We start from the raw sequence: 651 nt of genomic DNA on the forward strand, positions 1-651 counted from the left end.
GTTGTTTGAGTTATGAATCAAGGAATTAGATTTTAAAATAGAGAAAAAATCACACCATTATATCAGATTGGGTTATATGATTAATGAAATTTAGTAATATGAAATGTATGCACTTTATTTGTTTGTGGTGATTCACAGGGGAAAAAAATATTACATTTGATTATATATATATCCTCTTTTAAATTAATTAGTAACATTGATGATTTTTAAATTTGTAAGCCTATTAAAACACGGAACAAGCCAGAACTAGTCTCTCTAGTTTAGTATTGATATGCAAAAGAGGTCTTTACTCAATTATCCCAAACTAACCTATGCAGAGTCTGCATAAAGATAAATGACCTTCCAATTGAAAGCTATGAAAAAACAAAAACTATTTTCATTAAAATGAGAACATTTAAGATGAGGAAAGATAAATCACCTGAAGGTCATATTGTTTTTCCACATAACAGAAACAAATATTTTTTCTTTTTGGTTAATGATGAAATCCACCTTTAAGTTATGATAAAACCAAAGAAAATAGCAAAATGAAACTTTGTCATAGGAATTGGTAAGAATTCAGAATTTTAACTCCAAGCAGAAAAAAATAGAATGTTTTGAAAGAAAAGCAATCAATACAGATATTGTGTATATGTTTTACATACATATATATAC

At 26.6% G+C, this 651-nt stretch overlaps 1 protein-coding gene across 1 annotated transcript in view; it reads right to left on the reverse strand.

Moving 5' to 3' along the window:
* Positions 1 to 651, reverse strand: part of sl (small wing phospholipase C gamma 1) — a 72,202-nt gene that overhangs the window by 25,029 nt on the left and 46,522 nt on the right. The gene's annotated exons all lie outside the window — the stretch shown is intronic.

This window comes from Halyomorpha halys, unplaced genomic scaffold, assembly GCF_000696795.3.
Source record: "Halyomorpha halys isolate HHAL.00 unplaced genomic scaffold, Hhal_1.1 Scaffold249.1, whole genome shotgun sequence".
NCBI lineage: Eukaryota > Metazoa > Arthropoda > Insecta > Hemiptera > Pentatomidae > Halyomorpha > Halyomorpha halys.